General features: G+C 45.1%; 1 long non-coding RNA gene across 1 annotated transcript in view; it reads left to right on the top strand.

The window, feature by feature from the left end:
• Window positions 1–13,492: 13,492 nt before the first annotated feature.
• LOC123044318 (uncharacterized) overlaps window positions 13,493–15,140 on the top strand; it is a 2,883-nt gene continuing 1,235 nt past the window's right edge. The window contains exon 1 of the long non-coding RNA XR_006419971.1: window positions 13,493–15,081. This is a non-coding gene — a long non-coding RNA (uncharacterized lncRNA). The remainder of the gene's footprint in view (window positions 15,082–15,140) is intronic.

Genomic DNA, 15,140 nt, shown 5'->3' with positions numbered 1-15,140 from the left:
GTCTCCAACCGGGACTATAGGTCAAACCCCTTTAGTCCCAGTTCGTGGCACGAACCGGTACTAAAGGTTAGCCCTTTAGTACCGGTTTGTGCCACGAACCGGTACTAAAGGTGATCGTGGGGCCCCGGCCTGACGCCAGCCTGCCAACACCCCTTTAGTACCGGTTCGTGACATGAACCGGTACTAAAGGTTCATAGCGAACCGACATTAATGCATAGCCGTTCGAACCGGCACTAATGGTACCATTAGTACCGGGCCAAAATCGAACCGGGACTAATGTGTCTCACATTAGGTCCTTTTTCTACTAGTGATCCTCCCTTTGCTCAAAATTATAAGATATAGATTTACTCTTAGATAAATGTAGAATTAACACGATGGTTATGAAGTTTTGGATTGCTCATGTAAGTACCTGTTGTCATGTACTCCCTCTGTATCGAACTAATTGTTGATCAATTGGATGTATTTAGAACTTAATAGTGCGACATACATCCATTTGAGCGACAAGTAATAACGGACGGTGGTGGTATTATTGTACTTGCATCGTGCGATAGTTGATTGTCTAGCATTACTCATCATCTTATCTGCCCTGCCCTCCACTTCCTCCAAATTATTAGATCTACATTTACTCTTACCAAAATGTTGAATAAAGCCAATGCCACTACACACATTGATGTCTGCATTCCTCTTGTCAGTACCTTTTGCCTTGTAACGTAGTACTTAATTAATTGCTATTTGATTATGTATCATCAGTCTGCACCTCAGCTTCATTATCCTCTATTTCTTCCAATATTATGTGATCTATATTTACTCTTTGCAAAATGTAGAATAATGGCAACGCTTATAAAGAAGTTTCTTTGGTGAATTTATTGAATTATCCTTCCATTGACATGGAGAAGGGCTTTGTCCAACCCGTATTAGCATGTAATGTAGGTTCATCCTTCTCAATTCTTCAAACTTTGTTCTAGTATAAATTTGGCTAGGCATCATTTCCTCCACTACTGCTTACTTTGTTGTTTACATCTGATTGGATGTTTGCAACAACTACTAGTTTTAAATTGTAGTAGTAAAAACATGTTCCTTATGCAGAACAGATCCATTTATTTGCTTATATAATTGTGAAACCTGCTACTTGCCTCTTTGATTCTCTTTTAGAGTCGTATCTCTTATGTCAGGCAGAACTTTACGGAAGATGGTGAGCCAAACCATCTTGAAGAGAGCGAGATGACCCCAAGGTCCTGTCTTGATGAAGACAGTGAGTTGAAGCTACTCTCCAGCAGCTGTGAGACAACCTTTGTGTAGTCGCTGCCTCAATTAGTTTGACTTCTTCAGTCTCAACTTAAAGCAGAAAGGCTTGCTTCAGCTAAGCTCCGACTTGATGTCAAAGATGCAATGAAGATCTCAGAGGACTACCTTGCGAGCTTTGGTGCTATAAAGCTAGGGATGCAGCATCTATCATTGACACAACTGAGGTCTCATCAGCTTGTTCGGCTGCTTGCGGTGGCCGTCCCATCCAGGCCTAATGCCTTCTGAAGTGCTCTCAGTTTTGTATATTCTTTTGTGGCTCGTTTGTATGCACTGGTGGCAACCTTTGATGCCCAGGGTATGTAATCCGCGGCCATGTTTTGCTTTATTATGCCATAATTTCTTTATTGTATAGTGTGGCTTTATTCTTGGTCGGTATGCTGTAATTTAGGATAGAAGGTTCAATGGATCTCAATGTTGCCGGTCTTCAGGCTAGCTTGTTACTCATATGGGCCAAAACGTGGGCCTATAATCATCTTGGGCCATTAGCAGGTCTAATCGATAGTAGTTTTCCGCCTTTAACAGGCCGAGTAAAATTCTGGCCAGCTGGGCCAGAGAATCCCATTGGGCTTTTAACAGGCTAAAAACTAGATTGGGCTAGTGTTGGGCCGAAAAATTCATGGGCCAATACAAGCCAAAACTGCCTCAGGCCCATGTTTGGCCCAAATAGGACGAGTTGTTAACAGGCCAAAATATATCTCGGGCCCTGTTTGGCCCAATAAAACTATGGGCTTTAAGCCGGCCGCTATCAACGCGGGACCGTAGGCCCAACAGTGTCACGGGCCATTATCGAATGGGTTGTAAGCAGGCCGAAATCAACACGGGTTGTAATTAGGCCCAACAGTTACACGGGTTGAAATTTATCCACGAAGACTACGGGCCTATAAGAGGCCTAAAGTTAATTTGGACAAGATATAGCCCAATTTTTGCATGGGCCATTAAATGGCCTAAAGTTAAACTGGGCCAACAACATCCGAGTTGCACCACGGGTCGCTAACAGGCTGAAACTATTATCGGGCCAAACTGGTAAACGGGCATCTAACAGGGTGAAATAAAACCTGGCTTAGAATGGGCCCAAAAGAACAAGGACCTGCTAATAGGCCTGATCCGATATGGGCCATAATTTGGCCCAAAACATGGATGGCTGTGAATGGGCCTGATCTGATATGGGCCTCAATTTTACCCAAAACATGGTAGGCTGTTAACGGGCCAGCCCACTAGTGTCTGAAAAAATATGGTGGGCCTTTAGTTGGGCCGATCTTTTTTACCTTAAATGGGCCATTGTTGGGCCGTGCCATGTGGCGACATATCATAGGCGTGTTCCGTCCATTGTAGGGATGACATCTGTCCCAGCGATGAGCCTACATGTGGTTCCTCTGGCCAATGAGAAATTTACACATGGAAAATCCCCATTGGTCGTGGCTATTAGCGGGTTATTGGATCCAAAACCGGAACCGATAGCTTAACGGCGACCCATTATGGTGGATGCCACGTGTCGGTTACCCTTGACGAAAGCACTTCCATGACGCGCGATTTATCGTCATGGAAGTGGACACTTCCGTGATGATAATTTTGGTAATGTCATGGAACACTTCTACGACAACACAGGTATGACTATCTTGATTCTGCCATAAAATCGCCATGGATGTACATGCATGATAGAAAATGTGACCTACTGTGATGAACATGTATCATCACGGAAGTGTATTTTTTTTGTAGTGCATCAACTTGCACAAGGCGAGGCTTCCATTGTCCGTGCCAGTGATCAGGGTCACGGCGAAGAAGATAGGGGAGATCAAACCGCTCTTGGACCCTTGGGTTCTTTGTAATGATGTTATTAGTTTAGTCGAGAATGGTCTTGAATGAACCTGCCATGCTAGCCGAGGTGATGACATCACACCGATCAATGAGTTCCTCCACCATGTCATCTTTTAGATCGGGGCAAGAATAACGGGGCCATTTCCGGCTTGTTCCCTCCATGGAGAAGACGATCAAACGATGGTAGAAGGAAGGGTGAAGGCAAATGGAGGAGGTAGGAAGAGCGTGCGACAACAGTTCCAAATCGAGAGGGAAAGGCGAAGAGGTGGTGGACGGTTGCCATGGTACATGAAGAGGCGCCCCGACCTACATAGCCGTCCGTTCAGAAATTGTACAAAAGGACTCGCCGTCGTCTCATTGACATGTTGGAATGGGACCACATGTTAATGAAACATGATGTGTCATTTCTCGTGCAAAATGCAATCTGGTCGCGTTGTCCCGAGGTGCCACATTATTTCTCGACTTTATTTTTATAATGGCGTGTTGTTCAGTTTTGAAGCACGACTAACTGGTACTGTATGCAGAGAAAATATAAACTACTCTACCACTACTCCACCTCTAGTACTAGTATCAAAAAAGATATATAGGCTGGAGCTTCAGCGCTTGCTTGCTAAGGGCTGCCCACTTGCTTCTCACACTATCACCCTCTCTCCATATCTAAAAAAGACGACCACTCTCTCCCTCCTCACCGGTGGTTACAGATCCGCTGGGGAAGAAAAGGACGTGCGGCGTTGACGCACTCGTCGTCGGCGAGCGAGGTCACGCACTGACAACAAGGTCGTCCTCTCAAACCTAGCGCCCGTGCGGGATGGCCTCTGTCCCTAAGCTCGTTGCCATAGTATGTGCGAAGGATGACGACCACGAGTGAAGCCACTTCCTGCCGACCCTCAGGTATGCTACCTCTTTTCAAACCATACCCTTGTTCTATTGCCCCATCTGCCACGTCGCTGCATCTGGATCGTTCTGCACTCCACCTTCTTCCCAATTTGCTATCCTCTGCTCTGCTGGTCACGCAGATGAAAACCTTAATTTTCACTATTAAAGGAAACCCTACTTCATGCAGACTAATCCATGTCTGGGTTGAATAAGGAAAGGAAGGGAGAAAGTAATGTCAAAGAGACTAGGCATCAAACCCGCATCTAGGTTGAAAAGGGGAAATTAGTAGCTAAGGAACGAGTCCCGTGTCTCTTGGTTGAAAAAGGGTAGAAAGGCATGACAACAAAATAGAGAATGACCAGGTCGTTCGGTTTGTTGTCCTCACATAGGAAAAAGGTGCTAAAGAGAACAAAAATTGGACGTAATCCACATATGCTTCCGGGATATTTGTTGATTTGGGCAGCACTCTATGCATCCGTGGAGGTACATCATACTGGTACGCCCACTATCCGAATAGGCCTCCCATGCCCTTATTGCCACTTTTTTGCTGTTAGTATAATGCCAGTGCTACTACTAAAGTGATGCCACATTTAACTAATGCCGCATTCAGTCTAATGCCGCCGATAAATTTAAGCAATGCCATTTAATGTCACCAGATTATTTCAGGGTTAGCTGTTGATTGTGGATGTATTAAAGATTTTTCAGCTAAGGCATTCTAATGTTGTTGCACAACCAGTATACCAACGATGAAACTTGTTACGACCTTTAGATTTTTGCACTGTTAATGATTATAGATTACATACCTCACTTTCATGAGATAAGTCAAGTTTTTGTGTACAGTGTCACCAAAATGCCAAGGCGCTGATGTCATCTTATTTTGGTTAAACTGCACAAAAATTACGAAGAGAAGAGGCAAGGTCAAGAGTGGGCACCTCCTCCTCTGGCTGTTCTCTTGATCCGTTCGATCAAGTTTTTATGTTTGATCGATTATCAAGGTTGGGATAGCAATTTTTCAAGTCCCCTCGAGTTCGAAATGATATTTACCTTGAAGGTACATGGTTTGCATTTTTTATACTGTCATTACTTAGTAATGCTAGTTACCTTCACACTTTTGTATTTAGTTTAATGTTGTTGCACAGCTAGTATACCAATGCTGAAACTTATTACCTTTACATTTTGTATTGTTAATGCTTATAGAAATCTTCCGGTGCTAGCTTATAGAAATCTGTTCAGTAAAACCATTGTACTGTTCCCCATAATAAAAAAAACTACTCTAATATTGCACTAGCCACTGGATTAGTGTATATTTGTACTATTCGAATGGTGTTGCATTAGTGTATGGACATATATAAAGTGTGGCAAGCTTTCCCAAATATATGCTCAAGAAAACTACCACCTCTTTTTCTAAATACTAGACATTTGGCTACTTTAAATTGAACTGCAAAAATGTCTTACATTAAGGAACAGAGGGTGTAGATTTCACTCAAATTATCCCGGTAAGGCTAGTCACACCTTTGTTAAAATCAATGTTCATTATGTTATCAAAGGAGGTCTGTATGTTTGTCTCTAATGCCTGTCGATTACATACCTGGCATCATGATGTAATGTTAAGTCATTTCTTTTTATACAGTGTCACTGAATTGTCAAGGCGGTGATGGCATTTTATTTTAGTTGAGCTGCACAAAATATGCTTAAAAGAATAGGAAAGGTCGGGAATGGTTCAATTTAAAAAATATATGTATGCCTTTGTGGCACCCCAACTCAGAGCAACCAGTTTACCTTGCATTGCCAGCTCAGAGATCAAGTCTTTTGGCAACACACAACATCTTCATACAGAAAACAACCGCTTTATTGATGCTAGCGGAAACATAGTGCAATATTACATCAAGTAGCGAGGCCAAGCGGCACACACGGTGCGGCTGAACAATATGTACATTATTTAGTGAACATAAAGGGGCCACGATCACGACAACTACGCGGCAGCGGAATGACGATGAAGCAGGACTCCATAGCATAGGGACACCGATGTGGACCCGATCTAAACACGGCAGCACTCCGATCCGGTTAGATTTTCCTAAAATCTGGCATAACACGCCAGGTCAGTACATTGAATGTACTTGCAAGCTCACAACAAGCATAAACATAATGGCAAGCAATATCATGACATTTAATCAAGTTGAATGTAGGATAGTAACATACTACAAATGTAGTGCAAACAAACTTGTTCACCGAGTCCCTCAGACTCTCTTACCAATGGGTTACCTCGTAACCAAATGGTGATCATTCCCGGATCACAAACAAAACCAACACTTTGGTTTCCACAACAATCAGTTTCACCGACATCATCACTTTACCAGTGCCAAACATAACTTAGTGTGCAAGATTACTTATTAATGTTGATTAATGGTGTGACTTACTCACGAGTTATGTCCGTAATCGAGGACGTGACTATCGATAGATTTAAATAACACTCTGCATAGGTAATACACTAGACTCACCACTACAAAAAATACACTTCCGTGATGATACGTGTTTGTCACAGTAGGTCACGTTTTTTGTCATGCATGTACATCCATGGTGATTTTATGACAGAATCAAGATAGTCATACTTGTGCTGTCGTAGAAGTGTTCCATGCCACTACCAAAATTATCATCACGGAAGTGTCCACTTCCATGATGATAAATCGCGCGTCATGGAATTGCTTTCGTCAAGGGTGATCGACACGTGGCATCCACCGTAATGGGTCACCGTTAAGCTATCAGGTCCGATTTTGGATCTGATAACCCGCTAACAGCCACCCCTCAAAGGATTGTTCTCCATAGTAGCAAGTGACAATAAATTTCAGCACGTAATAATAATTTTCCCTTACCAATTTCAACTTACCAAGAGCGCTTCACTCCCCGGCAACGGTGCTATAAAAGAGCATTGATGACCCACAAGTATAGGGGATCAATCGTAGTCCTTTCGATAAGTAAGAGTGTCAAACCCAACGAGGTGCAGAAGGAAATGACAAGTGGTTTTCAGCAAGGTAACTTCTGCAAGCACTGAAATTGTACATAACATATAGTTTCATAGCAAGATAATGTGTAACGAGCAAGTAATGATAACAGTAAATAAAGTATAGCAAGGTAGCCCAATCCTTTTGTGGCAAAGGATAGGCCAAAACAATTTCTTATAATAGGCAAAGCGTTCTTGAGGGTACACGGGAATTTCATCTAGTCACTTTCATCATGTTGGTTCGATTTGTGTTTGCTACTTTGATAATTTGATATGTGGGTGGACCGGTGCTTAGGTGATGTTCTTACTTGAACAAACCTCCTACTTATGATTAACCCCCTTGCAAGAATCCGCAACTACGAGAAAAGTATTAAGATAAAATCTAACCATAGCATTAAACTTTTGGATCCAAATCGTCCCCTTATGAAGTAGCGCATACACTAGGGTTTAAGCTTCTATCACTCTAGCAACCCATCATCTAATAATTACTCCACAATGCATCCCCTTAGGCCCGAATATGGTGAAGTGTCATGTAGTCAACGTTTACATGGCACCACTAAGGGAATCACAACATACATATTATCAAAATATCAAACACATATCAAGTTTGCATGATTACTTGCAACAAGATTTCTCCGGTGACCTCAAGAACAAAAGTAACTACTCACAAATGATAATCATGCTCATGATCAGAGGGGTATTAAATATCATAATGGGTCTGAACGTATAATCTTCCACCAAATAAACCGTATATTAATCAACTACAAGATGTAACCAACACTACTAGTCACCCACAAGCACCAATCTAAGGATCCTGTGCAAAGACAAAACACAAGATATGAACTAGGGTTTGAGAGGAGATGGTGGTGTTGAAGAGGTTGATGGATATTACCCTCCCCAAGATGGGAGAGTTGTTGGTGATGATGTTGACGATGATTTCCCCCTTCGGGAGGGAAGTTCCCCCGGCGGAATCGCTTCGCCAGAGGGAAAACGTGCTCCTGCCCAAGTTCCACCTCAAGACGGTGGCGCTTTGTCCCGAAAGTCCTCTTCTTATTTTTTTCTAGGTCAAAATGACTTATATACCAGAAGAGGGGCACCGGAGGTGGGCCGAGGAGGGCATAACCCACCAGGGCGCGCCTAGGTGGGTTATGCCCACCTGGTGGGCCTCCGCCGGTAGTTATTTGCTTCAGTATTTTTCTTTTATTCCAAAATAATTCTCCGTAAAGTTTCAGCTCATTTGGAGATGTGCAGAATAGGTAACTCTAACGTAGCTTTTCAGGTCCAGAATTCCAGTTGTTGGTATTCTTCCTCTTTGTGTAAACCTAGCATACTATGAGAGAAAAGGCATTAGAATTACTCCAAAAAACATTATTATGCACAAAATATAGTAAATAACAGTAGGTAAACATGATGCAAAATGGACGTATCATCCTTGTACTAGTCTGTGCTTTTTGTGATCTTCGCTTGCCAACTCTGTGAGATGATCACGTTAAAACGGAAAAGGGATCATGTATGACAGTTTCTTCTCGCGGGTCATGTGGTCCAGGTGTAGAGTTCACCAATATTACCTGCTTTACATATAACATAGAATCAATCTTGTTGATTACCTATTGTAATATATCATGCTTTTATGCATTATTATTTCTTCATGTTATTTTTCTATGGCTCAACTCATCCCATTCAAGTTAAACCTGACATTGATTGAACTTGAACAAATCTGTTGGCCGAGTCATGGTGCCACCAAATCGAGCTCACTGGTGCAACCACGCTTGCCTGGATGGGGAGGCCCTAATTCGTTCTATTGTCATGCCTCTCACCGGTGCCTCCAACTAGGGAAGTTTATGTGCGCGTGCTACCCTGTCCTGGCAGGCGGCAATAACCTTGTGTGTCCAGTTTGGACACATGTGCACAAGTCCCCATTTGGGATGATTTTGTTTTAGTTTTGACACGATGGTGGCGGACATGAAGGTGGCGGATGTCACGAGTTGACATCGGGGCCACCCACGACATAGCCCAAAGGGGAGTTTTTCGGAGTGGTCGGCAAAGCATCATGCAATAGATCGGTTTTGTTGGAACGTCATTGGTCCACCTGAATGGGAGCACGAGGCCATGGGTTCCATAGTGTGGCTACAGTGTACTAACCTCTACAAAGTGTATAATCTATCGATAGTCACACCCTCGGTTATGGGCATAGTTCATTGCAGGTCACACTACGGGGTAATAGAAATAATAACCTAGATAATAAATAACCCCGGTTCCGTGAGGAAATAAGTTGGTTGATCTTTATGTGGTCATGCGATGATCACAGGTAAAGATCAAGCTCCTCGTGGTCATGTGATGATCATGATGGTATTGTTGATACCGAGCTTGGTTGATCTTGGGGTGATCATGTGATGTTCACGACGGTAAGCTTGATACATATGGTGGTTATGGGATAACCTCCGAGATGAGTAAGTTGGTCCATGAGACCTTAAATGTTTACTCCCCTTCATGCTAGCATTAGCATCATCATGTTCATATCATGAGTAACATGTAAATGCCATGCTCACTCTTTCAATTGTTCTAGTAGTATCATGTTCATCATTGATAATTAACCTGTAAATGCCATGCTATTGTTTGCCTTGATTGCTTTGGTTGTTGTGAGCTTGCGAGTACATTCAAAGTACTCACCTGGCGTGTCATGCCAGATTGAAGGTGATGCCATGATTGATTGCTTGTCAAGGATCCCGAGTTTGCGAGCTAGGACGTATCCCAGCCAGAGTCCCTATGGAGTGAAGTCCATCTCCGTCGTCGTTGTTTCGCTGCTAAAAGTTATTCCATTGCTACAACTTGTTCCGCAGCTAGCATAGAGCTACCTTAGCAGACGTAGTGTCGCCGCACCGATGTAATCTTTTGTATACCAGAGCCTTTGTAACCCTATTATTTGTAATAAGACCTTTCTATGCCAAGCAGTGTCGTATTCCAGAAGACTTGATATCTGGGCTGGAATACAGGGTGTTCCGGTTCCTCTGAGCCGGGGTGCCACACTATTGCACACACAGGCAAGGCAAAGGTTTTAAACTCTGTCACAGAAAGGGGTTAAAAACGGTTTGTATAACACGTGCTTCTCTAGTGGGGCCTTAAAAGGCCAAGTGGTGGAAAGCATATTGGGACACTTGGGACCAATATAGGTGGAGCCCACTTTACCCCTTGTAGAAGCAAGGGGGAAGCCAAATTGGAGGGGGTTCCCCCTCCTCTAGGCCGACCAAGGGAGGAGGGGGAAACTCCACCCTTATGTGGCGCCGCCTGCCCCTCCTCCAACCTATATATACTAGACGTTTTGGCCACAATTCAACACACAAGTTTTGAAGCCTCCTCTAGTTCAACTAGGTCTAGTTCTAGTTGGTCCTAGTTGAGTAATTAGAGAAAGACCTAGATCCTTTAGTCCTCCCTCTAATCCTCCCTCTAAGTCTTCGGTGATGATTAGCTCAGAACAGCAAAGCGTTGCCGGATCGCTAAGACCGTACGCTTGCAAACTGTGAAGAGGTCGTGCTTCTGATCGTCTGTTTGAGGGATCATTCATCGACGGTTCGAGGGACTTCAAGTACGATCTACACCAACTTGTCTTCTTCCGCTGCAACTCAGAGTTGGTAACGATCCGATCCAAACTGTTATTGCATCTTCATGGCATACCTCGTTGATCGCAGGGCGATTTTTTTTGTTTTCTACTACGTTTCTCAACACTAGGATCATAAAGAGTGAGCCACGAAGAGGCTAAGCGCAGAGAGACCGTAAAGTGTTATTCTAAACACCAGTTATAGAAAGGTTTAGTATGGTAATATTGATCCTATCCCTGGGGATTCAAGAGGTGTAATCATTAAACACCCAAAGCTCTTGTCTAGTTATTGCAATCTTAATTCTCGAGGCAACCCCACAAGATGGGTAGGGCCTTTGGTTGAACAACTGACTCTTGAAGCAGGATGCGTGCCAGTCAAGACGTAATTTGGACACCCCCCCACTTTAGTTTGTAACAAGAACATCTCAATGGGTGACTTTCAACACACAAATTAAGATCATATTTGGTCCCAACACAAATATAGGGTTGTGAGCATTAAGATCTCACACCCGCGCCTATTTTTTGTCATATGTGTTCCCCTTCAGTTTGTTTGATTTTCATCCGGCCTAAAGCTAGGGTTTTTCTTTAACAAAAGCTTGTTTAGCTTCAAGGGGGTCTTCCTCCCGTGGGTTCAATAACTCGGGGTCACCTCTGGGGAAACGAGCGAGAATCTTTTTTCTCCATTTTTGAATCACCAAAGGTAGTAATAATTTCCATAGCCAAAAAACTCCTGCAAGAGGGGTACTACCCGGGTTTATTACTCCATTGTCAACCATTATGGTGAAGGGCGGATCCCCAACTTTAGCAACAACTTTCTCGGCGAGTTCTCCCTTCCTTGTCAAACCACCCATGCATCCTTGAATTTGAGCCCACACCGGCACCTTGTTTAGTTTATACCCAAATACATCAAGAAAGCCATCGTCGTGAGATCCGGCCGGTGTCGACGTTTTTACATGGACAACGCCAAAGGAAAAGAAGGGACCCTACATCACACTAGGGGGAAAAGTTGAAATCACTAGTTGAGGAGTCTCATTGCAAAGATCACTCCAACTTTCCTAGGTTACAACAAGTGGCGTGCTGCATGTGCGCCACTTGTCGCAACCTGAGAGTTTTCCCTTTTTCGTAGATCCTTTAATTCAAAACAGTTTATCTCTTAAACCACGCGTCCAAATCTCGAACCGCTTTCACCATTGGATTCCTTGCATCGAGATCTTCAAAACTAGATCTCATGTTGATAGGTTTTGACGAACTTTTTTTCATGAAAAAACCGAAAGAAAAAACCATACAAAAAACCGAGCCGGGAGCACGGGTTTTTTCCCTTTCCAAAAGAGGCACGCCCGTGCCTCTCACAAAATCACAACCGTGTCCCTCATGAAAGCAAAACCGTGACTCCAGCGGAAGGAAAAAACAAAGAAAAAACACGTTTTTTTCATTTCCGAGGAGAGGCACGACCATGCTTCTCGCGAAAGCACGACCATGCCTCTCGCGGAAGCAAAATCGTGACTCTCATGAAAGAGAAAAAACAGAAAATGTGTTTTTTCCGTTTCCGAGAGGCACCACCATGACTCTCATGAAAACACAACCATGCCTCTCGCGGAAGCAAAAGCGTGACTCTCGCGAAAGAAAAAAAAACAAAAAAACGCATTTTCCCCGTTTCCAAGAGGCACGACCGTGACTCTCGCGAAAGCACAACCGTGCCTCTCGCGAAAGCAAAGCTGTGACTCTCGCGGAAGGAAATAAAACAGAAAACATGTTTTTTTCATTTCCGAGAGGCATGACCGTGACACTCGCGAAAGCAAAACCGTGACTCTCGCGAAAGGGAAAAAAAGAAAACACGTTCTTTCGCGCAATTTTTTTATCCAAAAGCTAAGGAAGACAAGTGGAAAACCGAAACGTCGAAAAGACACAAAAAACCGTTTTAAAAACCGAAAACGAGTGCGGAAAAATAAAAATAAAAAACAAAATCCGGATGGAGCGTCCAGAGCGCGACATGTGGCGAATGAGTGAGAGCGCGTCAAGTGGCGTTGATCGTTCCGAGGCTCCCAAATGGGCGCTCGTCAACTAGTTGCTCTCGGAAAAAGTTCATGCCTTAAAAAGACAAAAACAAAAAAAACTCTAACAATATATTGATAGAGACTTGCATCGCCACCGTGAGTTGTGGAGAAAATCGGCTATTTGCCACTTTCAATACCGGGCTTCGCAAAATTGCCACTCTCAAGATTGGCTTTGCAAAAATGTCACCTAGCTCATGTGCACTTTGATTACCATGCCATTTTTCCCTTTTCATTGTTTTTCTTTTTCTTTTCCATTTTCTGGCACTTGAAAGGACCGAAGTACCCCTGGTTGTTTCAACCTTATCCAATGCGTTTGTGGTCTGGCTGTGTTGGCATCGGATTTTGCTCTCAGGCTTATCTCGTTCTTGTCATCATGGTTGCTCGCTGTTGTACCTCGTTGATGCCTGCGCGAGCTACATGAACTCGCCGCCCTAGCTTTCTCATGCCTGTCCGAGCCGCTGGTCGCTGCAGGCGCTCGCCCATGGTTGCACGCGCTGCTGCAAGTTGCCCTCCGTCACTGCCGCTCTCCGCCGGCGCTCGTCCATGTCTGCACGCTCCGCTGAAACTCGCCCTCATCACTGCCGCTCTCCGCCGGCGCTCGTCCATGTCTGCACGCTCCGACACAGCTCACCCTCGCGTCGCTTTTCTCGGCAGGACAGCACGAGCTCGTTTCGCTTCAAGTGCCGATCTGAATCCCAAGTAGTACGTGAAGATAGCGTGAGGGGTACTATGGTCTTTTCAGGTGCCAAAAAATGGAAAAGAAAAGGAAAACAATAATAAAAAAGGAAAATGGCATAGTAATCAACGTGCACACGAGCTTGATGGCATTTTTGCGAAGCCAATCTTGAGAGTGGCAATTTTGCGAAGCCCGGTATTGAAAGGGGCAAATAGCCGATTTTCTCTCGGCTGTGGGAGGCGCAAAGTTCCACCCCAAACAGATGTTGAAGGGAAACATAACCCTAGCTTACGAGGCACTCCCCACCCAACCCTCGTTCTCCTGGTATAGCGGCGGCTGGTTGCTCCCCTTTCGCTCCGGCTGCAATCTCATCTCGATCTCCGACTCTGATCGACTCCAACCTCACCTTCCCCACATAAATCCATCCACACACCCAAGGCGGAGAGGAGGGCCAACCGATCTGGGATCGATCCACACACCGGAGAGGAAGAGCTTGATGGCACTCGATCTGCAATCCATGGACAGCGGCCTGGCTGCTCTTGCTGCTTCTTACCTCGGCGGGGAGGAAGCCGTCAAGAAGCCTGACAGCAGTCCATCCGCAGGAGAGGGAAAGGTATTGATTTTCCGCAGGCGCCCAATCACACAGGATTCCCCGTCCTTGAATCCCCTGCTTATGGCTACCCCGACGGCGGTGGCGACCAGCCAAGCTTCGTCTTGATCGAGCCATACGCCTTCTTTGCCGACCGCCGCAACGCCACCACCGCCGACTGCGGCTTGGAGGGTCTCCGTCTCCGGGGTAACATCGAGGTCACCTTCTGCACCGCCCAACCACCGCAGGTCTCCTACCTATGCTTCCACGTCACCGCCTACGACCACAACGTGTTCGCCACCCGGCCTAGCATAGTCGCCACAGAGACTGACGGTGGGCTCGTCCTCCTATGCGTCGTAGTCGGTGATTGCCCATCCGATGCGTTGTATCGCCGCAATCGACACTACTTCGTCTACGACGCCAGTGTTCCCGAGCTCAAGCACATCAAGCAGCCCGGCAACGACCACCCAGAGCTAATGGGTTCAGATATGGCAATCCTTCTCACCTCTGCCTCTATGACCATGATACCAACTCCTGGAGCAAGCTGCCAGTGAATGTCGATTCAGTCCCCGACGCCGACGAGTTCATCACATACAAGGCAATCACAATCGGAGGTGATGAAGGAACAGTGGCCTGGGTTGATCTCTCGCATATGATCATCTTCTGCAACGTGCTGGACAAACGCCCCAAGCCTCATTTCTTAAGACTGCCTAGCAATGCAACTCGATCGCCCGCTGTTCGGGACGTTTCAGTCCTTAATGGCTTCATCAAGATGGTCGAGCTGGAGCACCGTGCTATTGGTTGGAAGGCCACAATATGGAGCATCAAGACTGGCATCTTCTCCAAAGCGCATTGGAGTGTCGATTGCCAGTTCGATTCCTCTGCTATACCTGAACCGCCGCTGCCTAAGCTGAAGGTCCGTGAAGGTGTCACAGCCTACCTTGTCGACTCTCCATATTGGCCTGCCCAAGCTGAGCCTGCAAGATGATTGCATTCTTTACTTACTAGCTAAGATTGACTACCGCGACAGGCAGCACACATCATGGGTGCTTGCTGTTGACATGAAGAACAACACTGTCCAGAGAGTGGCTGAGTTTAGCCCCAAGAGGGCTATTGGTTTAGCCAGGGGCTACGATTCAAGTACGATCTCCAAATATCTCAAAGTTGGTCCAGGTAACTGTTTCCACCACTGCCTTACTGTCTGCCACTTTCAGTGCATGCTAAAAAAGTTC

Source organism: Triticum aestivum, chromosome 2B (genome assembly GCF_018294505.1).
Source record: "Triticum aestivum cultivar Chinese Spring chromosome 2B, IWGSC CS RefSeq v2.1, whole genome shotgun sequence".
NCBI classification, from domain to species: Eukaryota; Viridiplantae; Streptophyta; class Magnoliopsida; order Poales; family Poaceae; genus Triticum; species Triticum aestivum.
Note: the sequence above shows the minus strand (reverse complement) of the source record. Positions and strands in the feature narration are given on the sequence as shown.